At 38.7% G+C, this 26173-nt stretch overlaps 1 protein-coding gene and 1 long non-coding RNA gene across 8 annotated transcripts in view; one reads left to right on the forward strand and one right to left on the reverse strand.

The window, feature by feature from the left end:
• Nucleotides 1–26173, reverse strand: part of NKAIN3 (sodium/potassium transporting ATPase interacting 3) — a 377204-nt gene that overhangs the window by 105581 nt on the left and 245450 nt on the right. The gene's annotated exons all lie outside the window — the stretch shown is intronic.
• On the forward strand, nucleotides 630–21465 carry LOC308060054. The gene is made up of 2 exons (XR_013926579.1): nucleotides 630–7629; nucleotides 7662–21465. It is a non-coding gene; the product is annotated as an uncharacterized lncRNA (long non-coding RNA).

Consider the following 26173-nt stretch of genomic DNA (forward strand, 5'->3'; position numbering starts at 1 on the left):
AGTTAGGCAGTACTGTCTTCTCCTTTTTTAATTACTTTTACTCTCTGGGCTATAGAGAGTGTTGTCAGATTTTATTTTATTTTTTAAAAGCGAATAAAAGAACTTTCGGAAATTTGTTTGAAAACCAGGCAGATGATCTACCCTAAATGATAAAAATAGATTCTTTGCGTTCTTTAATTTGCCACATGCTCAGGGATCCATTTCCTGCCTTGCAAAACAGGCAATTTAAAAATTATCCTATTTACTGAACTTATTACTAAAGTGATTTTTTTTTAGAAAGCCAGAAGGCAAGAAGTCAACAAGAGAAGCCCACTGCTGTCTTCTTCATGTAGTAATAGTATCAGTCACAAGAACAAGTCAGAAGAACCAGCAAGGGGCTGTTTTCTGAACCATGTTGCCCTGAAACACGAGCTCTGATCTCTGGCAATATTCATGCCCAAATACCAGCTCCATGGCTTATGCTTTTTCCTTGGTCTCCCTCCCTTTTGTGGCAGTCTCTCTGTCCAAGAAACAGCCCAGAGAGGTTACACAGTATGGCAGAAATACGCTCCAAGCCCAAAGGAAAAAATGGCTTGAGAAAGGGTGATTGAATCAATATGAACCTTAGTCATCACTTACCATAGGAAGTTCAGCATGCGCACAAAGACTGTACAGAAAAGCTGTTGTGCTCCAGTGGAGTCCTTGATGAGATTAAGCCTAGCACTTAGTTTGAAAATTGCTCTCACCAGTTCCCTCTGATGATGCAGAGGTATGAGACAACACAGGTTTTGTCTTCAAGTTTTGAAGACTGGGAACGGGGTAAGGGTTTCTGTGAAATCAAGAGTTTATTCAGATTGGTGTGTCCCTCACTCAAGACATACGTGATTTTGACTGAAAAGATGCATCAAGACAAGACTGAACAGTGAAGAACTAGACACATCATCGGCAGCTCATATATAGCCACAAGCAGAAATGCTGTAGGAAAACATCTCAGGGCAGAGAGTCAGGAAAGGTAAAAGAAAGCTTGAAGAAGTTTTGCTATAAAAAAAAAAAAAAAAAAAAAAAGCGGAAAAGTTCTAATTATGGGCCATAAAAAAAACTATGTCCCAAAGATTCATAGAACTATGAACATTTTGAAAGAGGAGTTTATAATGTAAACCAATTTGGGTCTCACCAAGAACATTTTAATCTATTATGTTTACTTTAGTTTTTTGCTGTTGTTTTAGAACAAAATTGCTGAGATCCCTGTGGAGTTATACACACATTTGAAATACCACAAAATTAAAATTCACCACCAACATACCTTCCCTCAAAGATAAACTGCCTCAAACAGCTACAGAAAGCTCTTCCCACACTATTTTGTAGTATTTTATTTATTGATAGCAAAAGCAGAAAGGATCAGACTCATGTGCCTGAGTTCCTCACCACCGTATACAGCCTCTAAGCATTCCACAAATGAGAAAGTACGTATCTGTCGAGAAGACTCTTGCAGTGCTGATGGGGACTGGATTTCTGCCCTTAAAATGGAAAGGTGTGGCCTGGCTTGATCGTGCTAAAACTATTCATTCTTCTTGTAGTTCTCCATCTTTTGTACCATGGACACCCTAATGTAACAAACCCTGTGAAACCGACTCTTCCTTGGGGGTTTTGTTCTACCGTTACTAGGAAATAATGCAAATAGGAGACGCTGTGCCAAAAGCCCACATAATCCAGTATGAGGAACAGATGCAACGTAGCCTCTAGCCAAAACAGGATTCAACTTTGTTATTGTCGAAATAACTGTATTTTGTATACAGTGGTTGTGAACAAAGACAAAGTATGGGGGTAAAGGTGTGATTAATAAAGTGTTGCAATAATAGTACAGTTAATTTTATTAATTTCCTTCATTTCTGGTGGGTTCTGTGCTGTCTCTTTGTCCAAGTATAAGAATACCATAACATCTCTTGTTATACAAGGAGAGAAATGCTACACTGGAGATAAATGCACCAAAGAGTGGGTCCTAAATTTAAGGGTCTGTACTAGACTCTAATGACATTAAAAAGCACTATAAAAAGACTTGAAAACTCACTTGAATGTTAGAATTTCTGACAAGAAAAATAACTCCCTCTTTTGAGAATAACCAGAATGTTCCTACCTGCATCCAGGAACACTTTTAAAGATTAATAGGCCAGTTTAAGCAACTGCTGTTACGCTCTCTGCTTTGCTTGCTCGAAGCAATGCAATTGCTCACAATATTGCCAACTCTTGTTGTTTTATGGCAAGCCTGGTTACGTTCAGCATTTTTTGTTAAAGCCTCCATTCCCAGGGACATGAGATTACAATAAGAAGTTTGTCTTGTTACAAGAAAATGAGCTGAAGAGTAAAAGCTTCAAAACCCATGAGCTCTACTGCTAGGCACTTCCAGTCTGTGCTATAACTTGCATTACTTGCTGCTTTTCTTAAAGCTGTGCTCCTGGAATCTAGATGGGAAGATCAACATTTCAGATCACGGCTATCCAGAGCACCACGTGCCATAGTATCCCATCTCAGATGCTCATGGATCTGCCAGGGTATAAGAAAGGACCAGTTGTTTTTTAACTGTCTGATCAAAGTGAATGACCCATGTGCACCCCAAAAATCTCAAAAGACAGTCATAGTGAATACCCAATTTTATTGATATTTAAATCAAACTGAATGATTTCATGGAACTTCTCCAAGTTAGGAGATTCTAATTCTTATTTTAGAGTGTGTACAAAGGGCAACCAGAAAGATGTGCTAATTCACTGCATCTTTTGAGTGAACTCCTATACAGTTCATTGAATAGAACTATCTGCCACTAACAAGTTGCCAAGAAGTGAGTATCTGCACTGCTGAAGCCCTCGTGAAGACTCAGAATACAAAATGTGACAAGATGCAATAAGCAGCAGAAGTATATTGAACTGCTAGGGGTCTCCTTTCTTACTGCTTTAATTTCAATGAGGCACAAGATGCTCCTAGAAACACATACTTCCTCATGACGCTTTTGTTTCTACATTTCTTGTCAGTGATATCAGGTCATCATATTTTTGCCAGACCCTCAAGTTTTGTCATGCTGCTTGTCGGTGACCTTGGCTTTAGCAGAGCAATCCTTTAATCGCAGGGCTCACATGCATTCTGCCAGAACAATGACAGTCTCCAAAATTAATCTGATACACATTTTAAAAAAAGCAAAGACAGTCTCTACAGAAACTTTAAGGTCAGAGGATGAAATTTGGAGTCCTCCCTTACCTAGCAGAAGTGAAGCACTGATGACTATGGAAAAGAGAATCTGCTGTTGCAAAACTCAGTTATATGATTTATTTAATTATTCATTTCAGATTGACTGTAGGCATCAGTCCACATTTTACGTCCTTAAAACATTTTCTGTATTTATGTAAATATATAAATATATGTATACTATGTATTTTTTATGTATATAAAACATGCATATATTTATATATTTACATAAATACAAACCCTAAGTATATGTATAATTATATTTACCTGTACAAGTTAATGACTCCACAGTGCTTTCCTGAGAACAGCTATCAGCCGTGGCCAAAGAAGGCAGCTTTAATAATCTCCTTCAGCAATGCACTATACCCTGGCCTTAATCAGATTAATTTCATTTGCAGCTTAATCCACCTCCAAACCTCAATAACTGTCACAGACATTCACATAAAAGGAAGTTTTGATTTGTCCTCTGCAGTAATTTTCAGATTTTCAGAACACTCCTCCAGGAACAAGGACTGATTTTTTTCTGACATATTCTCTATAGCAAGTATACACTCATCATAATCAAACTTCTCAAGTTCTTTTGATGAGATTAATCAGAAGGATCTAATGGTGTCCAGTAACCTTTGGATAATTTCATGTAAAAGAAATCACTGAGATGCTAAGTCTACTTATATATTTTTTTTCATTCTGAAGAAATTTCTCACAGAAGTTCCTTTAATCAATGTCGTTGAATATGTTCCCCAGAAATGTATTTTTAATTCAAGAGGGAACTATAAAAGGCTCTGTTAAGAACTTCCAAGTCTAGGTGGATTACTTAATGGTCCTGTTAACAGTTGTTCTGTAAATCTGGTCACTTCGAGAGATGAATAAAGCCACAGAGAAGCCTAATGATCCGCTCACTCTTTAACATCACAGACTTGTCTGTAATCTCTCATCATGCAATTTTAACATATCCTGCTCTAATAAATAAGAACAAAATTAGACCACTGCACAGATAAAAAAGCATACTGAGATTTGAAAAGATACTTTTCATTTAACTGTCAAATTTGAAATAACATTAACAGACAAAGGGAAGAACAATAATCGATTTTAGATAGGCTGGTAGAGTTGTGAATGACAGCAGGATACAACTGTAAAAGGACAAGTAATATTAACATCAGTTTACCTACACACTGAATTTAAAATCAAGACTAATACATAAAGAGTTTCCTCCAATGTAATAGAAAAAGAATTTTCAGTTTGCTTGAGGGAAAAAAAATATAATCAAAACTTTTGTCAATATGAGGTCTTTTTCTGCAAGCTGCCAAATATCTACTAAATCCAATACACTCTGGAGATCATTAACCTTTACAATAAATATCAGTAATTACTAATATAACTAGCATTTTTACTTTGTAAAGCTGGTTTTACAAGCAGTGATACGAGGATGTCAGTGTGACTCCACAAGGCAGATGAAAGCCTACAAAGCTACAGAGTGGATTCCACAAGCATGCACGCACATGCTTGATTTCAACAAGCACCCCACCGACGTTAGGGATCTACATATATCTGCTGGATTAGGGCTAGCAAGAAAGGGAATAAGAAGGATATGAGAGCAAAAAGGATGAGAAAGTTAAGAACACGTGACTATATTCTTACTAGCCTAATTGTATACATCTTGGATAGAATACAGAATTTCTTTTCGGTATAGTATGTTCTATACAGAGTTGTGTAGTGCACTGATGCATAGATGAAGGTTTTATTGAACTAATACATGGCATATTTTGCTGTAAAATTCTAGTTAAGTCCGTGAAAACAGTCCATAGGTTACTGTAGTGGATGTTAATATTAGTCTCAGGAGCAACTGCTGCTGTTTTAAGAATAATTTTAATCTCCCTTTCAGTCTCTGGGAGAGGGGAAGGAGCACGAAGAGAGCAGAAGATGTTTACATTTACCTTATTCCTTGCTTGTAGCCAGCTAACGTCTGTGTACTAAATAGCAAAGATATAGACAAATTCAGCACTAAGTATGTCTGGGGGGAGACAGTAGATAGGATAAAGCAGAGAAATTTTGAGATGTGGAGATATTAAGTAGGATGGGAGAAAGTTTCCTGCCTCTTATTGTTCCCTGGTCCTCGCAGACTACCCCACTGCTGTTCTGTCAGTAATTGCCTCTTCTCAGAGCCAGAGACTGAACAACAGTTCTGCTTCTTAAAGCACTGCTGAGGGCTGGCTCGGTGAGAGAGGACATTGCTTGCTGGCTGGGCACAGGCTGCACGTCTGTGGGCATCAAAGCAGCACCAGCTTTGGTGACAGCAGCTGGGGAAGAACAGAAATCAGCCCTGCCCGGGAAAGCCGCCTCAGCATGGCGTATTTGGATGTTGTCTAGCAGGGCTAGGGACCAGGAACGATGATGGGAAAAGCCTCACCAGATGCTACCCCCTCTTGGTACTTCTAGATAACTCACATCTTCCCATCTATAGCACTGCAAGCCTTAACGCCCACACGTTCATGGATTTGGTTTGAAATCTAAGTTGCATAGTCATGATACAGCCGAGCAGCCATTGATAGCACAGACCCTCAGGAACTTCAGACAGCTTCAAATTAGATCCCTTCCAACCTACCACTGGGACAGCGAAGCACACACTGCTAAAACAGAAGGATCTGAGATGACAGGATAACTACAGATGGAGAGCTATAGAGGCATGTCGACATGCACAAACAGCAAATGGATACAGCTTCACTGCCACCCACTGAACTTTCCTTTTTGGAATCAAAATAGATTTTGCCAATTTGATATTTTCCTTTTTTTAAAATACAGTTACTCACGCAAACACATGGAGGGCATTAAGTTGTTCACATACTGTAATCAAGTATGTCTTTGCACAGCACGCAGAACATTGTGGGGAGGGAATATTTAGTTTTGCAAGTTAGAAAACAAGGCAAACAACTGCAGACATCTGACCTCGACGATCCTTTTAAAAAATCGAGTTGTTATATACGAATTTTTCTATTGCCAGCAGGAAAAGCGAATATTACATAGCAAAGACTTATGGCCTGAACATGGAAAAATGAAATAGCCTAATGGAAAAAGAGACAAGCCAAACAATACACCCTGAATGTTCACATTCATTTTCATTTTACATGCATTGGGAAGGAAGTAATTTTTCAGCTGAAAACAGAATTCCAAAGCAGAAGTGCTAAAAACAACTAATAAAAAGACCATATGTCTCAAGGTTTATCTCTGAACAAAGAATTTTGCCTAATTAGAAACTCATGAAAAGGGAATTTTGAAGGAGAGACCTGATCTAATTTCATAGCTTTAAACGTAATCTAGAATATGTTACTGTATAATTCTGCTACTGGGCCGTTTCTTATAGAAATATTATGATTATTTCACATGAATTTTGAAGTTGTTACTCAAATGAGTCTGAATTTGAAACAAAAAATTAAATGTTTCAGATTTCACCTTTAAAATGCCCTTCTCAAGATTTCACTGAACTCTCTGAACTACTGAATCTGAAGTTAGTGATCTGGTTAGAGTTTCTCTGTGAAAAAACTTGTCGATAAAAGCTATTTGGTTTTCAAAATATTCAAAAAACTTTACAATTAACTTGTTATACTTTATTAAATTCAGTTTCTACTTGGGAGCAAAAAAATTAGAATCTTTAATTATTTGTACTGGTATATTTCAGAAAGCACGAGTCTTGTAAAATGCTAACTTTACTGCACTGTATTTTAGTAAGGTAAAATCTGTGGGCTGCAGTTCATATCTGTAAGTCCACAGCTGCTGTTCACTTTCCAGAAAATTCTCCCTGTTGGAGGTATTGTGGGCTGCTGAGTGCTGGAAGCCACGAAAGAAGATATTTGTGCAAAAGAAATCCTAACCTTACAATCAACCAAACTGCTCAGCTTTCTTTTCAGAAACGGCACAGTGGACTGGATGTGCTGTTGGTGTAGCTTGAAATCTGACAGTGGAACAAACTGCGCAGAGAAGCTGACGATGCTCCATTATTGGAAGTGTTAAAGGTTGAGTTGGATGAGGCTTTGAGCAACCTGGTCTACTGGAAGGTGTCCCTACCGATGGCAGGGGGGTTGGAACTAGATGATCTTTAAGGTCCCTTCCAACCCAAATCATTCCAAGATTCTGTGATCTTCAAAGGTCCCTTTCAATCCAAACCACCATGTGATTCTATGCTTCTATTAAATAATTCCACTGATTTAGGTACAAGAAACACAGTTTATGTAAGTGTATATGTCAGGGCTACCTCTCTTGCTTATGTTTATAGCACAATGAGCAACTGCTGAAGTCACTGTGAATCAGTAATATCTTCTAAGGCCATCGTTAAATTCCTAAATCAAAAGTGAGATCATTCAAATTAATTACCTTAAAATGTAGATGACTACTTTTAATTCAACTGTAAAAAATATGTGGTGAGTATGACAAAAGAAGGAAACAATATCTAAAAGTCATAAACAGATGATGGAATTATCATATTTACACATGTTAAGCAATTTTAAGTAGTGGTTTGCAGAAAGAAAGCAACTAAACTGCAAAGTTCTGTCATGAGTGATACCCTCTTACATCCTAATACGAGCTCTATTGGAATGTACTTCCACAGTGGAGTATACTCAGGTGATACTACACAATGAGAGGAATGAAATATCAGTACAAATGAGGGCAATGCCTTATGCCAGCATTACAATTCGTGGAGGCATAACTCTCTTTTTCTTCCTATATTAGTACACTGATGCTTTAAAATTCACTTTCCTATGATTTGGGGAAAATATCTATGTTTTTCAAAAGCTGTCTTAGTCTGATTTGTCAGTTGGAGTCAATAATGCTGTGATAGAATAATGTTATTGTGATTGCCTTAACAAGGTTATACAGATGGACTTGTCAGCAAAAGGATGTTTCAATAGCTATGATTAGCTTAACTGATTGCTTTTGTGGAAGGTGCACATTCTTAGAAGTGGGGAGACCACCTACACTATATAATTTACACTTAATTCAAGTACAATCCCTCCCACAACTTTTTAAATTTTAAGGTTTGTATCTCAGAAAGGCCATGAAGGAGTGACTAATAATAAAAAAAGACAGCTTCCTACAGAACACCTAATTTATAAGAAAGCAAACCATTTGTTTTCCCTGAAATAAAAATCATAAAGCCTGACAAACTTTATACATGCATTATGTCTGTAGAACAAATTCTTCGGAGTTCTCTTACTGAACGAAAAAAGACAAAACGGCCCTATACAAAGGAGGTGTGCTCCTGCTCATTCTAAATGCTGGCACACACGATTCTTCGGATAACCTTTAATCTCTAAGAATTTCACTCATGTAGACTGTGCTAACTCATGAATGAAAGAAAAATATAATCCAAATCCTGACAAAACAAAAAATTTCAATTAACATAGCGTGAGTAAATCACACAGAAGTAAATCACGCAGATTGCCACAGCCAAAAACTGGTCACAGAGTGGTACTATTTCAGCTAAATTGATATAATTAAATTGGCATGACTTCCACTGCCATAGAAACAATTATAATGTTATAACGGCAGTTTAACAGTCTTTCTTATTGTGCTACAGTATGGAGAATAAACCATAATGGAATGAGAAAGCTTTGTAATATAAAGCATAATAATGACCACTGTGGTGACTATACCATTTCAATAATTTAATTAAAACTAAAATTTCACCCCTAACTCTTGTAGTGCTACTGCTGTTTAGCCCAAGCCTTTACTCCCTGTAAACTGTAAAATGGCCTATCAAGGAGTAAATTACCCTGCAAGTGTCATATAAAAAGCCCTAACAAAATTACAATTGGCCATTCACTGCAGTCCACTAAAGAGGTTTTTTGCACACAGTCCTTACAGTCACCTTTAAGGAAATGAGAAAGTTCAACCTGTACCTCACAGTTTCACCAATATACGTGGATAAAGTATTGCTCTGGGTGGTAATCTACTAAAATCTGATAGTGATGTATCAAGTTTCTGGAAATCCTAAACAAATGACGGCAGCTTATGTGCAGGGCAACACAACATCAAACATACATTGTGCAGACTGTCCAGCTTGCTGTGTCTCTCAGGTCAGCTAAGCATCTGCAGTACATTCCTTGTGAGGAAAGTGGGACCCATCAGTCTTGAATGGCCAATACTCACAGGTGTGTAATAAATCAGGTAAGCTTTTTAGGCTGATCCTATCCAGTTTTTGTTTGGTTTCCTAAAGAAAGCAAGCTCATAGCAACTCAGTACGTACACGTATCTGTCTCCCAATCCCCTTGGGGCATTTTAACACATTTGCAAATGAGGAAAGGTCTCATCTATATTAACTTTCCTAAATATTTCATTAAAATAAGAAACAAGGAAGAGGAGAAGGACCCTAGGGAAAGTTTGCCTTTTTCTGATATCCGAGAAACCATAAGGGAGATTGATGTCAAAGCACAAATTTAAAATGAGGCATCATTACTTCTACTGCTCATACAACTACCTATATTGCGTATTTACTAGAATTTCAACAATGTTATGATTAAATGTCAAGCAATGAATTTACTACCTTTTTGGGAGAATGGCCATCAGAAATGGTGAATTGTTTTCAATGTAGCATTATCTATTATGTACCCATTAAAAGGAAAAAGAAAGAAATAAAAAAAGCTTGCCCCACTGGAAGCAAGAAGTACAGACTGACCTTTTCCTGCCTGCTGCGTTCAGGCAGGATATCCAGGGGTGCTGGACTTACATGAAAATACTGTAAGAGCAAGCTAAGTTGAAACGAAACAGTTTGCATGAGGCAAGAGGTTTAAAATCCTGGAAATGGCTACTGGTTGACCAAAGACCAAGAAAGGAAATCCGCCCCGCTGGCCAGCCTGAGTTGTTGCAATGAGAACAAGCAGCAAAAAAGCATTTTGTCATTGAGTTTTATGGGTAGAGAGGAATGTTTAAAGACTGGGTTGAGGAAGGCTCCCAAAAAGATTGAAAGAAGGTGTCCTGAAAAGAGAAAAGGGAGCTTTTCAAGAAAATGGGTCTCAGCTCTTTAGCACCTATTCCCAGCCAAGGGGGACTGGTAGTTCCTATCCCCTTGATATCTAAAGACATGTGGAAAAAGCAACAAGATTGCAACTTAGGTTTTGGGAGGAAACATGTTTAAATAAAAGAGGAAAGTCTGTTAATAAACAACCAGATACAAACTGGTGATCTGAGGAAGATGGAATGGGAAACCAGGAAATTCACTCCAAAACCTGTAAACAGTGGTTGCTATGCTAAAGACTATATGACTTAAATTTAAGATGAGAAAGTAAAAAATTTCACAGTAGGAGAAAAAAAAAAAGAAGTTGGACACCGGGGTGGTATAAGACAAAGTCATAAAAAAATCTGAAAAATACTCCACCACGTTTCTGGTCTGTCATGACCAGAAGGTACTGATGAGTGAAAAAAGTGAAAGCATACAAGGAAATGAATGTGCTTAGAACCGATCTTATATAACTTACACTGTTCTATGTAGCAGCAAACACACTTCTTTCCCCAGTATGAAGCAGGGAAGTAATCAGAAGACAGTTCCAGTACAACTTAGAAGCATTTTGTAATACTCACTTTCAGTATAATTTCTTTTGATATCTCACCATTACTTCTACTTAAAGCCACATGTATTATCCTAAAGAAACCATTTGGGTCTTGTGTGTCTTTACAGTTTTTTGGATTTATATCTTGTTCTAGCTGTTACTTCAGCAGATATGAATAACTTATTTGTTACTGCTCTGTTTTCATATGTCCATCCTGCACACTTTGATCTCTACAGAAAATAGCTGCAAAAGTTACATTAACCACATCTGGTGAAATGCTGGTCTACTGAAACCAACATATGTTTCTCTGCTGATTCCACTGCAGCTAAAGTTTCACTCCAGCTGCATTACTTCTGCTTCTGTTTCCACCCAAATTACAACATCCTATATTGAAACTCATCCTTGTCTTCCAGTGCCTACTCATCCCCAACTTGGCGACCGTGCTGGACTGCTATTCCTATCACAGTCTTTGGTCCTTGAAATTTTGCCACAGACTAGGTGTTTTTTCTGTGCATTTTTAATGTCTAAAGAAGTAAACAAGAATAAATGAAAACAACTATTATCTACTAGAACTCACAGTATTTTAAAAATGTTCTTCTCTAAATAAATCAGATAATTTATCTTCTACCATGGTAAAGTATGTAAACAAAATATGTAGCCATGGGAACTACTGCTCCAGAATATAACATGAGGCTGTGGCACTATGGAACAGCACCTCCTTTTATAATGTATGCACTGTGGAAAACTTGGCTCTTTTTAAAAGTTACAAAGAGATGCAAGGCCTTCCATATTACATAAACAACAAAGGAAAAGAAAACATAATTCAAAGACTATGCTACAGGTGGGGAAAAAGTTTGTCTCTCTGGCATATTGCCTTTCTTCCCCCCCCAGCTTAGATTCTCTGCTAGAGAAAACGGACAATAAAATGCATTGATGCACCCACACTGAAATGAATACTAAGAAGAATTGTTTTGGGGGTGCTGGTCGAATGTTGGATGAACGTGAGCCAGCAGTGTGCCCAGGTGGCCAGGAAGGCCAACAGCCCCCTGGCTTGTGTCAGAAACCGTGTGGCCAGCAGGACCAGGGCAGTGACCGTCCCCCTGCACTGGGCACTGGTGAGGCCGCCCCTCGAATGCCGTGTTCAGGTTTGGGCCCCTCACTGCAGGAGGGACATTGAGGGGCTGGAGCGTGTCCAGAGACGGGCAGCGAAGCTGGTGGAGGGGCTGGAGCACAAGGCTTATGAGGGAACTGGGGGTGTTTAGCCTGGAGAAAGGGAGGCTCAGGGGGGACCTTAGTACTCTCTACAACTAGCTTAAAGGAGGTTGTAGCAAGGTGGAGGTCATTCTCTTCTCCCAAGTAACAACCAATAGGACAAGAGGAAACAGTCTCAAGTTGTGCCAGAGGAGGTTTAGATTGGACGTGAGGAAAAATTTCTTCACTGAAAGGGTTATCAAGCACTGGAACAGGCTGCCCAGAGAAGTGGTTGTGTCACCATCTCTGGAGGTATCTAAAAGACTTGTAGATGTGGCACTTAAGGACATGGTTTAGTGGTGGACTTGGCAGTGCTAGTTTAATGCTTGGACTTGATGATCTCAAATGTCTTTTCCAACCTAAATGATTCTATGATTCTAAAAATGTTTAATTGGCTAAAAAATTAGGCCTTGAGGATGTTGTAGTCAGGGAAGAACAAAAATCCAGCATTGGATTTTAGCTCAGAAGAGCCAACAGTAAGAGAAGAAGAAACACCAACAGTTGCAAACACTGACAGCATCACTTGGGTAATTAGAGTCTCTGCAGCAGCAACACTCTAGGCATTAATGCCATTGTCATTTATAGCCATGGAGTAATTACTAAAAGTTTAAAAATCTCCTGTTACTGAGATTTACTGTTATACATTACACTTACAGACAAATAACTACTGCCATCATATTTTACAGCATTATCTATTGCCATGAATAATTCCACATGTCTGACTGGAAAGATACAGAGTGATGCTTACGTTATCTTGTTAATATTTAATCCCTGTCGTGTTCAGACAAGTCTGTTTTTCTATTTCTTTGCTTTCAGAATATTAGGGTGGATTTAGAGAAGTATTTGTACAGGTAAAAATAGTTGAAATTATAAAATTGCAAATATCACAAATATTTCTCTTATTTCAGTATTTGATTCTGTAAACGGTGTAAAATACCAAAGCTGCAATCATACTTCATTCAGAATGTTGATTAGTTAATCCAAGGTCATTGCAGCCCTGTTTATTATGAATTGCTTAGGTTCAGTTTTTGCATGCATGCTGGCTGTCTAAGAAAGGGGGAAAGTAGCTATAAATAGACATTACACTTTTGCCAAATCTTTGTGTCAGGCTAATTCAGAGCAATCTTTTTGTAACTTCCTATTCCACCAGCTAAAATTCCTCTTAATGGATTCTCCTGTACATAGTGCACTTCTCAAGCATTTTTTTAAAACCTCGCAGTGTTGTGAGCAAGTGAGGTAGGTTCATGACACAGGAGTCTCTAACCTTAAAGGAAATCTTCAACCACTTATTTAAAACAGAATTATTTGGACTTTTTAAAAAGATCTTTCCAAAGAAGTACAACGAAGAGCGGCAGCTCTCCCACCCTCTGTCTGTTTGTCCCTCCAGTTCTTCAGAAATATCTAGAAGTGGCAACTGACAGACACAGTCTGTATCAACAGGAACATCAGTAGGACGTTTTCACAAGCAGAATGCTGGAGGCAGTGTAGTTGTTAACATCTTCATCCTCAGTTTAGGCATGATATTTTCCTGAAGTACAAGATAACGTAAAACAAATTAGCAGGACCAGCCAGGCAGGGAGTTATCATCAGTACCAGCAGCAATCACACAATTACTCCTACTGCATCATTTCCGAGATGTCACAGGAAAAGCTTAAACTTTCAGTTTTCCAGGATGTGGTTAGTTTGCCCATGGTCAAATAGTGCAATAGCAGCAAAAGACCTCTTTTATTCACTGAAAATGGCTACAGATTGCTGAGGAAGGCTTTAAGTGTACTGGAAAACACAGTGCTTGCCTCAGTTCTCTTCTGCAACTTGTTTATGCTCTCAGTCCATCTTCCAGTGTAGTTTTCAGTGTTGCTAGTGACACTCCAAGAAAGAAAAAAGGTAAATACAGCAGCTTATGTTGAGAACCTCATTTTTTAATGATTTCTCTGGAAAGTTTCCCAGATTCCACATCTGCCCTGGCACAACAGCCTGCACTTAAAAATGAAGTCTCACTGGAGGTGCAGTGAGAAGAGCTACATTTACTCACAGTGGGTAGGCTGCTTTCTCTCTATTCATTTGAAATGCTGTGTCTGCTACTTATCCTTTACAAAAAATCCGGCTAGTCAGTAACAACAAGAACGGTATACTTCACAAAAGCCACAGGCATGTCACCTTCCAGTTCCCAACATGCCAGTTGTGACACCAGGAGCAGAAAAGGTGGAGAAGCAGACCCCTGTGACAGACAGATCTTCAACACAGTTAAGATGCTTTCTTTTGTTGTCTCAGTGTAATATTTTTAGCTTGTCTCCTGTGTTTCTGTCCTTAGTTGTAATATGGAAACAATAGTTATGGTCAAGACACAAAAAGTACAGTCGCAGGCTGAGGTGATTGAGTTATGGCAGTCAGGAAATAACGCAACACAAATAAAATAGTAAGCAGCAAAAAGCTTTAGCGTTGGTCAAACTCTACTATCCATGCCGTTTCTCCATCCTCCAGAGGCCAGACCACACTCCTCCTTACCTCTGCTTCATCCAGATTTTTCTCCCACACTCCTCAGAGCCATTTAACCGCTTTGCTGCAGGATCAGAGCTGCACATTGTCAAAGCAAGGCCACAGCTGCATATTATCAATATCAATCAACCACCTGTCTTCATTCCCCTACACCAGGCATTAATGCTTTGGATAATTTTTCTACGGTAGAAGTATCAGATTCAATTTCCTAAATACAAATTTTTAAATCCATACAATTTAATTGTTAGAAGATCTCCATTCTTATTGCTCAGGATTTATAGCCACATAATGTTAAAAAATAAATGTTATGATAAATCCTTTCATGGCTTCACAAAAGTCATTGTGTTTATTCCCAGTGTTGCCAGTCAGAGAAGAGGACATCACACTGTACATGGAGTCCCCTCATTTCCGACACAACCAAAAGATAGCAAATATTCTACTGTTTTTTCCCCAAGATGTCCCACAGTAAAATGATAGATGCTATAGAGACCAACGGGCTATTACTTCACTGTATAACTAAATTAAACTACAGAAGTTTGAAAACAGTGCAAAACTCAGCCAGTTTCCAACACTCCTGTAGTCCATTCTTCCTTCTAAAAACAACTTGTCTTCTTGTGAGCAGAGGAAGATAAAGAAAATCCTAGTTGAAAAAAAAAAAAAAACAAACCACAAAATTGTTTGAGAAAAATTACATTTTCTTCTACAACCCACAGTAAGGAAGTGCTTGTTTATTTCATACGGAAGTTTTGTGTTTTGCAGAGGACTATAAATTTTTGCGCAACACACAACGTAGGAGTGTCCTCTGTTTTCTTTATATGGCTAAAGGGGCCGCTATCCCCACAGGACAGCCCTTTCTGTCCTTTCTCCTCCCTTTGAGTAGAGGCTCCAGCTCAAAACCCTAAAGAGTTTCAAAAAAACCCACAACCCATAATGGGCCCTGTGAGGCCCCATTTTTGTTTCATGGCTATTTATCCTACGGAGAAAACAGGTTCTGTATTGGCAATGAAATCTCATTTGTCCTGCAGTCCCATTAGGGCAGCTGTGTGCACGTTCCCCAAGGACCCAGCTACATCTTGAGACAAACATGGGCTCAGGTGTGCTGAAAGGTTACTCAAGAGAGCCCAAGGGCAATCATAGTCTCTTCATTCATACACCTTTTATCCCTGGTAAAACTCCAGCATGCTCATACAGTATTGGACTGTATTTTTTTAGAAGTTTAACATCTTTCTCATATGTTGGTTCTTGGTTCTATGTTCTACCTGGCCCCAAAGTCAGCTGTTACATCATATTTTTCATAGATTTCACTATAATTTCCTTAAAATCTTACAAAAGATGCTTGATTATCTATGTGACCATAAAGGCACATAAACCCCATTCTTGACAGGCAAAAGAGAAAAAGCAAAACCAAAGCCAAACCCCAAGGAAAACAAAAGCTACCATTAGTTCAAAGGCTAAAAAAGGGGAAAAAAACCACCATCCCTTAACTCAACTGAAGGAAAACTAACCGCTGATGATATAGACTGGGGGATTAAAAGATTATTTGTTAACTGCTGAAGACTGGATTATGATAGTGGACCTGAGAAAAAAGAGTTACTGTCTGTTAAAGTTGTTTCACTTAGTTCAGAGGGCTGTACAGACAATGCAACTGAGTAGAATAGAAAAAAGTATTCAAATCAGTGACCTGAGAGTAAGGTGTTGCACCGTTCCTAATATGACTTGTCACAAAAACAATCAGCTGGTATAGTAACTTGGCCGTCTCTAATTAGGAGGTCTCCCCAGTGTAGCAAATTTAGTGACAACAGGCAAGTAATATCTAGTGTTACTCTTTTAACAGTCCCACTCTGACTGAAACTTTGACTTTCCAATTACTGTATATCAAAAAAATAGCCATTTAAAAAGATTCAAATTGATATTTAAATGGAAGGATGAACTGATGCAGGTTTCCATTATTTTCCATTTAAGTAAAGAAAATAGAAAAAGATTTTTATGGAGGATAATTTCTGAGTCAATTAGTAGCAAGAGAGTGGTAAAGAAAGAATCTTGGGCATCTTAGAGGCAACAGAGATAAAAAGAGAATTTTGTCTCTCTTTATCAGTTCATTAGTTAGAGCTTATGTTTAATTTTACCAATTCTTACTACTCATTAGATGGATCTAATTTGTAGAGCCATGCAGTCCATTCACCATTTATCTCAAGCATTTAAATAGCACACACTAGGAGTTCTTCTACAGGTTATCAAAAGGAAACTAATGATTACACTCACAGGAGATCAATCTCACCCATCTTCAGTAGGTCTGAAGTGTCTAAAAGTTAAGTACCTCACTTCACCCAGTTGTCTCTCCCTCCTGGAAAGAGGGATGTACCTTTAAAGGGTAGTTGTTCCTACAAAAGGGTATTTAAAAGTAGTGTGAGAGGCCTCTTGAGGATGTCTCTCTCTGCTGAGGATGGAAGGAGCCCACATAATCAGCCTAGACTAGTCTGAGATGATTAATCCTCTAAAGTGTTTTGAAATGTAAATCAAGACTTTAAATCAAGCAGACAGGATCTGTACTAGATGCATTTGCTTAATAAGTGGCATTTTTTTTCATCATTTAGAGGTACTGATGAGGCTAAATCCATTTATATGTGTAAGTTGCTTTCAGATCCTGGAAAATGGTGTATAATAAGGTGACGACTTCATATTTCTAAATAGCACACTGAAAAGTTGAAATACAGTAATTTAAGAAGTAGGCAACAGCTTGCTTTTCTTTAAATATAGTAATCACACTAATAAATTATATTAGTAATTATTAATAATAAGATTTTCAGTTAATAAGACACTTCATTCCAGATTGACATTTCTATGTTTTTTATTCCAGTGGTGCAAACCTAATCCAATTTCCCGCTATAAATAATGCTGATCTGGACTCTTCAGTTTTTGAAAGATGTTGACAAATACAGCATAAAGTAGAAGAGAAATAAAATGATTAAGGAATGAAAAGTCTGTTCTAAGGGCCCAGCAGAGCAGCTGGACAGGCTTAAGTGTTTTGGGTGCCAGGTACTCCTAAGTCGGACAGTATGTTCAAGTGCATAAACTGGATTTGGACACTTTACAGGAGTGTAATGGGGTCCTAAGCAGAAAGCCAATAAATTTGTGGCAGCACAGCAAAGGGCAGCTCACTGGGCAGCCCCACAAGGCTGCAAGCCTTCCAGCCATACTGTTCTGAACAGTAACCACTGAGGATGGGGTCAATTTGTTCCCAGAACAGTCAAATGCTGAAAAAAAACCACTGAAATGTCACGTTCTTCAAGCTTCCTCTTTAACAGAAACTTTATAATCCATCTTCACACAGAAAGGGCAAACAAGGCCCTAAATATGTGTGGTATTGTCACATTGTCGTCCTTCTGTGTGGATGGCCAAAATCCCTCCACTTTGCAGTTTAGAGCTGGTCCAACACTAAAACTCCTGCTGCTTTCAGACTGCTCCATGGGACTGCCATTCCTTTTTTGTCTAACCTGATCTCTGATGCCTGCTGTATATACTTTACTTCTCCTGGTGTACCAGACATTTTACAACCCACGGTTTCTGCTGTCCCCAGCAAAGCCTTCTGGAAGGGCTGAATAATTTCTTCATAACTTACATTCATTTATATTTGCACCACATCTGGGCAAAAAACCCTCTTTTTTGTGTACTCACAGTTTATCAGTATCTACAAAATAACCATTTCATAATTATTTGATTCCTTCCAAACCACATAATGTGAAAGTAATTTGCGCTCCTGAAGTAGACAGCAGCACAAACATCAGTGTACTTATTCTAGAATGACTTGTCATTTTGTAGTGAATAACTGATGGTGCATTTACCAAACTGAAAAAAATCCTCTCCTTGGGGGTGCATAATCCTTTCTGCTCTTTGCATTACAATGAACTAGATTTAACCCTAACCTTCTTTTCTATATAAAATTTTGCAGACCTACTACATGTAGGCTTTAAAACAAATCAGCAAAGATACTGCTTTCCAATTTTCTCCAGAAAAGCAGCCTTAATGCTTTAAGGAAGTCACTTCCTACATTTCCTTCTTGTTCTGCTTCTAGGCACAGAAATCACACCATTAATCTCCATAAAACTGAAATAACCAGAAATGTCCACCAGCCAATATTTTTTGAGTGTGTCTATTTCAATAGCTGCAGTTACTCTTGCAAGCAGACTGGATGTATCCTGCACTTAGTGCCAGTTACAGAATTGTGTAAAATATGAAAAATAATACTCTATGTCTGAGTCAGCAATTTTCTCAGTGAACACAGGGCAGTGGATAATGCTAAGGAGTATCTATGAGAGTTCACTCCAAGTCCAAAGAGAAATTTGACTTCAAAGTATTTGCCTCAGAAGATGAATACATGATAGAAAAAGTACCTCAAACAGGTCTTTAAAAATAGCATGAAAATAAATTATTCAGTAATTCAGTACTTTTCTTCACTAACTTTTCATCACTTACAGCTTAAAATTTCCAATTTAAAATTTGCAGAAAAAGTAAGGAAAATAGTATTTCTTCTAATGAGATGTAATTCTTTTCCCCCAATGTAACTTGAAAGCAAATTGAGTTAGCAAAGTTAGGTTGTTTACTCATCGAACAGCAGCTCTAGCATATTCAGAAATAGTCAGAAATATCTGTGAAACCAAACAAAACAAAATCTAGTGTTTCTCTGAACAGCATCCAGCCTTATCTGCATAGGAAAAGACACAGACTTGAATCCGGCAGAATGGCTGCTCTCTTGTGGTATAAAGTCACGTTTTCCTAAGACAAAAAGGCTGCCATGAATAGGTGTCCTCATGGAAATGGTTGCCAAGGGAGAATAAATGTTAAGAGAAATTAATTACACTAACTGAATTATTCTTTTAAAGATACATGTTCCAAGACTAGTTCAGAAAAAAGTTCTCATGCATACCTTGAGAGAAAGATACGATGTAAGGTTATGTTTAGTCTGTTGGATCCAGCTTATGGGTATGAAATTGAAATGCAATAGCTATGAAATTGCTGAGATTACGTGACATACGGACAAAGCAACAGTGTATTTCATTCCTCTACCACACTGGAGTCCAGGCTCAGGACAAAACCAGAAATAAATGTGGTGGCTTCCTCCCAGGATCTATTTTAAAAGATCAAAATCCTAACAATTGCCCAAATTAATTTTTTGAAACAAAACAACGAAAAAAGTTCCCTGTTTGTAACAGCAGATGTATCACACGCTCCAGTCTGATGTGTACCACACCTCTAATTGCTGGCTTTTCCTGGCAGCGGTGTCAGTGTTCACCGTGTTGTGCTTGGCACAAATTGACCCAGCACCCCTACGAAAACTAAATCCTTCAATAAGTTTGTGAACAAAATAGGAAAATAATACATTGAGCTCTTTCTTGACTAGAGTAGAGTAGTAGAGTAGTGAAGCAAAACCAAAACAGGAATACCTCCCTGAAAAAGATGAACTGCAGCTTTCCTACGATTATACTCAGGTGAGAATTTCAACTTAAAGCTACACTTTAAAAAAAAAAACAAACCTCTGGAAAACTTGCCCTCTGTTGCCTGGCATCACACTTTATTTTGTACAAAATCCATAAACAACACTGTGTCTCCCCTTGTGGATGCTAACAGAAGGATGATCATTGGTTAATTGAAAAATAAAATAACTTTTTTTTAACAAATAACATTTGTTGTACCAGCATGAATTTTCAAATAAATAAAAAGCAACTCTGACATCAAACACCACCTGATATGTCCTTTATCTCCATATAAATAACCTTGTATCTCCTTTTGGATGACAAAGGACTGCGCGTGCACACTACCTGCAAAGTTCTGCCAGCAAACTTACGTTCTCAGATGCCCAAATACAAAATAATGGAAAATATAATCTTCAAGTAATCAGGTATATTTTGAAGCTACCAGCAGCATCTTTATATAATTGACACTGGCAAAGATGACATTAATGTAAATAAACTTTTTAAACGGCTATTGCAGTAAGTCACTGCTGAACTAAATTTCAGAGAAGTTATGGCTTTAATTTACAGCACTTGGGAGAATTTTCCTTACGCAGTTTTTTTTTTTTCAATGCATGCATCAACATGAAAAAAGATCTTTAATAATTTGATGAGAAATGCTTTATACATTCTAAGCAACTTACTATTCCTGCAGAAGATTTGTCAGCCATATTTCAAATAATCCAGTTGTTCAGTGACTAATTATCATGCAGCCTTAGATCTCATGAAAATGAACATTTTTTTAATACAGGGGGGGGAAAAAAAAGGGATAATTATGTACTACTAGGGATACCGTGTCATCAGTTTTTATAGTATAATTAGGAAGATATTACCTTATTGTATAGAAAAATAAGAGCTGACGCACAGTGAGGCTGTGTAATTAGGACCTCGACTCAGTAGTGATGTCAGATGTAAGGCCAAGGCGTGAATCATTTCCCCTCCCAGCAAAAGCGAGTAGGGAGGGCACTCCCACAGTGCTGTTGCTGATATGAAATTGGATTTATGTGCAATGAGAGACACCAGCTTCAGGTGTTACTGCCAGGATTATGACTTTTAATACCTTTGCAAACACCTAAGAATGTTGTCAGGGAGAAATACACCAAGTGCTTCCCACACTGAACCACGCATGGGAAGGCAACACAAAGATCTTTTGTAGCATCTCAAGCTAGTTCTTTAGTTTCTAGCAACCCATGTCTTAATTATTACATCGATCACTAAATAAATGCTTGTTATTAGGAGTTACTCTTCTGAAACACTGAAAAGTTTGGCTGACAGCTGAAGAAGGCATGGTTTTAAGTCATTCAAATCCCCTTTCTGTGTCTCTGCCTTCTCCAAACTAAAAAAGAAGCCATAACCAATACACTAAAAAAACTCCCACCAAACAACAAAAACAAAACTCAAACCTTCCAAACAAACCTTCTGAATTAAAAAGATTGTAAAAGTCATCCCCATACCTCCCCCCTGTCATCCCCATGCCTCCCCCCTGCCCACCCCCCCCCCCACCCCCCCCCCCATATTTAGAGAAAATCCCTCTTAGTGAATTTACTTTAGCAATTTTAGTTACAGAAACTCCTAGCATGGCCATGATGATAATGTGCACCTTCCAGATGAGAAAGATCAGAAAGGGAAGATTCTTGAGCTGTTTTATCCTCTAACTCACCTTCGATGGAACCTGGAAAGGTATTTTGAAGGAGCCACAAGAGCTATGAACACTGGCTTTCTACAACCATGGGTAACTACGCAATAGATTTTTAGTTCAGAAAGGTCTACATGATTATCTTTCCATGTATTTTCATATCTATCCATAAAACTCTTTCAAGAGCTTTGTAGAAAATGTAAAACCTCTAATAAAAAAGAGCAAAAATTGCAAAAATATAACTTAGTTACTCTGAGTTCATCATGGTGCTGACGTAATTGAATGTATAGACGTACTTCAAGAAACTGCCTTGTGTCCAGAGCCCTTTGTCTTATGCTTTCATGGAGGATTTTTCAAATCAAAATTTGGAGCTGTACAATGCCATGTAATGCTCTGTTGCTCTAAAGCAGGGTTTTTTTGTGAGTTTGTTGTTGTCTTTAAAAACACCCTGTTATCAGTGCATCTTTCACAGTGTAATAGCTGACATATCCAACATTTTTTTCCAATACAGTTTGTTAATTTTTCTTTTCTTACACTTCTTTAGGGAAAACTGTTCAACTCCAGGTCCATACCACCAAAGGAACATCCCTTTCCTGCCTCCCATCTCTGAAACAGAGCTAAGGTCTCAGTACCAGTGTGTTGGACTCCATTTGGGGATGAAGAATTATAAAGCCAAGAGCAATCTATTTTATTTTATTGTATATATTATGATCTTCCAGATGGGCTCCTGGCAGGCTGACAGAGTAAACCTCGGCTGGGAGAGATTTGGGGCATCTGAGCCTTATCTCATTTATGTATACCTGCCAAATACCATGATCAGATACTTGTCCCAATGGCTCTGACTCCCCCCGAAACACCACCCTTTGCTTGCTGCAACACAGGAGGAGATCACTTTCACTCCCTTCTTAGTGACACTCAGGTTTGCTGATGAAGTAGCCCAGATCTGAAATGGGTTTTTTTGCCTCGTTCAGACAACTGTGGATCTCAGCACTGTTTTCTTTCAGGAGCAGCATGAAGCCATTCCAGCTCCCTTTCATAGGAACTGAGCCAACTAATTTGGGAGCATTAAAATGGTTTGTCTCCCTGGCCTTCCTGCAAATCCCACCATCTTCTCTGTGTGCACCATAAGAGACAGAATGACAGACATCACTAACGTACGATGGTGAGTGTGCAAAAACATATTTTTAATAAGTCCAACTGAGAAAGAGCTGTTTTAAAAGCACAGTTAAGTGGGAAAAGGAGGAGGACGGGGAAAATTAATGGTGAAGAGGAAGAACAGCAATGTCTACTTCTATTCTCACTTCTGTTCTGACTCTGCATTGGAACAGAATCAAATTAGAACTGGGGAGAAATAAATGAGGCATAATAGTGGAGCAGAGGAAGATGGATTGAGCTAGTGGAAGGCTTATAGGATAGCACAAAAAGAGGGCTAGAGCTGAAGGAAAGAGCACTAGCAAATATGAGAAGGCAGCAGTAGCAGAGAACACAAGGAAGCCTAAGGAAGAAAGAAGATAAAAGGGACACAAAGACAAAGAGAGGTGAGCAGGGGAGAAAGAACACTAGAGATAAAAACAGATATAGGAAAGCAGGCCCACTTACAAAAAAAGCTCCCTTACTTTCCATTCTGACACTGATGAAACATATCCCCATTGAAGCTACACTGACCTTCACAACCATGCATCCTGCCAAACACAGAATCACTTTGCTGTGTTCTCCAATACCCACTCACCTCTTCATCAAATTACATTACTGTGATGAGCTGTTAGCAAAAAGGTACTTAAAATTCATTTGTGAGCACATTAATTTCTTTCTCCTCTGTTCTGTCTCTTCATTACCTCACTGTGCTGCAGACTCTTCCGCGATCTTTTGTCCAAACATTTATTTGCCCATGCTCAATTTTTTTTTAAATACTGGGCACTTCTTAGTAGTTTTGGAAACAAGACGGAAGCAGAATTGTTAGCCAGATTGATCCAAATTTAAGCTTTAAATGCTACCTTCTTTGACTTACTGCTCTGACATTGTAAAAGTGTATTTAATTTTCTTTTTTTCCAGATCTTCAACAGCTGAGAAGCATGTAATAAAATATAAAACCCTCACAAAGTACCTTTCTTGCCAAGCGTATGTAATGTAATCTGTCTCTGTAATATTTCATGTGTTCACTGATGATCTGGAAGAGAGAGTTTGTTAGCAGTGACAAAGTTCAGGTAAGATGCCAAACTAGAAAATGTTTCAAATAGCAGCATAGGAAACGGATTTTTGTGCAGCTGGAGAGCTGGGAGTAGCTTAGAAGGATACTCTGTAAGGGAGAGAGCAGGAGAAGGGAACAAAAGGTCCTAAGAGGGAGATTGGGACTGTTGGTCTTGACAGAAATGCAACACTGAAAGAAGCAGGAAAAGACAGAGATTTCAGAGGAATACAAACCAGGTAGAGGATAAGGCTCCTGCACGGTGGAGTGGGGCTGACAAGTGAGGAGGAGAAGACTAGAAAGGCACAGGGAGAAGAAAGAGAGAACGGGTATGACAGAGCAGAAAGTGGCAAACACTTCACCACCACAGAGCTCTGTGCCTCCTGAAGGACACTGGCCTCTGCCTGTGAATGGGATCCAAGGGCTCCCATTCCTCTGCAAAACCCATGGGCAAATTTTCTTCTCCCACTCCAGTTCTGGTCCACCAAAATGTCAAACCACTTCTTCCGGCTGCTGATCTACTAGTTACAGTGGTAGAGGTCTATGCCAGGGATCAGAAAGCTCAAATCTAAACGACGATCCATGTGTTAGTATTACTAGACGTACATAACTGTGTTACAGAAGTGTAAAAAAGCCCATCAGTCAAACCCTAACATTTCTAACTTGTTTTGGTGAAAAATGAGTACCCCACAATTTCCTCTTGCCCAAGTAGATTTTTTTTTTTCAAAAAACAGAATGATATTCCAAATATTCTGTATTTAGAAACATGAAAATAACCTCAACTAGTTTTAAGAATTTCTTTCCCTTTCTTAATTTTCATAGAACAGTGTCATATAAGGGCAACACAGAACCTGAAGCAGTACAATGAAAGTAAGACTTCCTGACCTAACCAAAATGAAAAGGTTTGAGAAGAATCTTACTAAGATACCAGCTGAAATCCATACACTCTTGAAATTTCATTCTGTCGATGGAATGTTTTCTACAGAGACCCTTTTTGTCAGAAATTTCTGACCAGTTCCTAGTCAGCTGCAGAGCTGAGATGCATTGCCCAGCTGCTCCTTGTGTGTCCAAACCCGGATCAAGAGGGAGCTGGGGCAAGACTGCCAGCTCCCACAGAGAAGCCCTTTGCAGTTTCCAGAGCAGGCTGCATGCAGCAGAGAACAGTTCGCTTTGTTGGGGTATTTTTTGCTGTACATGACTAGTGCAGAGATTGCTGCCAAAGCCAGAGAAGTTTGTTTTACTGGTTGTTTTTGTACTGTTTGGGAATAACCAAAGAGGCGGCTGACTCTCCAATCCTGATGTCGTGGCAATGAAATGACCAGTCTGTTACCCCAGTCTCTCTTGTAGCTGCAGGTAGTTCTCACGGAAGACCTTTCACAGTATGACCTACCATGGAATAAAACAAGCCTAAAATACCATCAGTATTAAATAATTGCCCTGTGTTCCACCCTACATTTTCCACGGTTGTAAAACCAACCAACCAACCACCCAGCTAATGTTGTTCCCTTCCCTCACTTGTGCCTGGTCTCCAGTCCGTGTCATGCCTGGTTCAGGCTGACAGAGCACCTCTCCTGTGTGCTGGAGGTGGAGGGCAGCCCTTCTTCACCTTCCCACCTACACCAGACACTCTCTAAAACATTGCGAGAAGCCACACCAAAACCAAGGAAAGCAAGAAGACATCGTTTCGCTGTTACCTGGAGCGTGGTGACAATTTCTAGCAGTTTCCTTTACATCCTCTTGTCTGCTAGCATAGTAGTAAAAAACAAATAAGAAGAAAGGGAGAGGAAGAAAAAACATGGAAAGACTTAACTGTTGAAGGAGAAGTATCACAAAGAGATGTGAAAAAAATCGAGGGCTGAGTATCTCAGCCAAAAAGAAACAGAAAATTTCCTGGGGGAGGATCAAAAGGGCTGGGGGCTGGGGGTGGGGGTGGGGTGAGGATGTTTAGAAAGAAGCCTGAGAAGAAATTCCTCCTTGAAGAGGGAGGAGACTAGAGTAAAATACCAGCCTAGCCTTTCCAAAATAGAGAATAATATACCATAGATAGGAAAATGTGGAAAATAATTCTTTGAAGGGAACTGTGTTATGCAGTATAGAAAATGAGGAGCTGATATAAAAGAGTAGAAAACAAAGGCTAGGTATGTACAATGAAATTATTATTTAATGTAAGTTCTAACCAAAATGTCATTCCTACAAAAAACAGGAGTTTCCCTTCCTCCGTGCATTTACCCAGTTTGTGCAGGCAGGAAGATGGTACATACCTTGAAAGGGTTTACACACAAACTGGGTGAGAATAGGGAGTGAAACAGAAATAAAGCATTGAAATGCTTTTTGTAACATTGCAGAT

Source organism: Falco punctatus (genome assembly GCF_963210335.1).
Source record: "Falco punctatus genome assembly, chromosome: 3".
Classification (NCBI taxonomy): Eukaryota; Metazoa; Chordata; class Aves; order Falconiformes; family Falconidae; genus Falco; species Falco punctatus.